We start from the raw sequence: 818 nt of genomic DNA on the forward strand, positions 1-818 counted from the left end.
TAGTCAAGAGACTTTTTCTTCCCTCTTTGTTTCCTGGTGCGCGAGGAGAGGGGATTAAGAGCACTGCTTAAAGGAGCTCCAGAAACGGGCATGAGCCGCAGCTAAAAGCGTGGACCCGAGACGGGCATGAGACACTAAGGCTGCTGCTGCCGCCACCAAGAAGCCTGTGTGCGAGCACAAATCCTTCCCGCCTTTAGATAACAAATAATCTCAAATTGAGGAGGCGGACTTTGAGAACATTTATGATTTTTTTTCCCCTTTTCCTCTTTTTGTGAGTGTGTATGTGTATGCTTCTGTGTGAGATTTTGTCTGTATAGCTTTGCTTCCACCATTTGTCCTAGGGTTCTATCCATCCATTTTTTGGTTTGTTTTGTTTTGTTTTAAATTTTTCTTTTTTTTTCTTAATTTTTTTTATTTTAATAACTTTATTATATTTTATCTTACTTTATTTCTTTTTTACTTTATCTTCTTTCTTTCTTTTTTCCTTCTTTCCCTCCTTCCTTCTTTCCTTCTTCCCTCCCTCCATCTTTTCTTTCTTTCTTTCCTTCTCTCTTTCTTTCTTTCTTCCTTTCATTCTACTTCTACTAATTCTTTCTTTCTACTTTTTCTCCCTAGGACAGACACCAAAGACAACGGGAACTATGAACCGGCAGCCTGCAAAAAGGAGATCCCAAGCACACTAAGATAAGCAAAATGAGAAGACAGAAAAAAACACAGCAGATGAAGGACCAAGATAAAAACCCACCAGACCTAACAAATGAAGAGGGAATAGGCAGTCTACCTGAAAAAGAATTCAGAATAATGATAGTAAAGATGAC

The sequence above is a fragment of the Neophocaena asiaeorientalis genome, unplaced genomic scaffold (genome assembly GCF_003031525.2).
Source record: "Neophocaena asiaeorientalis asiaeorientalis breed wild unplaced genomic scaffold, Neophocaena_asiaeorientalis_V1.1 scaffold55, whole genome shotgun sequence".
Classification (NCBI taxonomy): domain Eukaryota; kingdom Metazoa; phylum Chordata; class Mammalia; order Artiodactyla; family Phocoenidae; genus Neophocaena; species Neophocaena asiaeorientalis.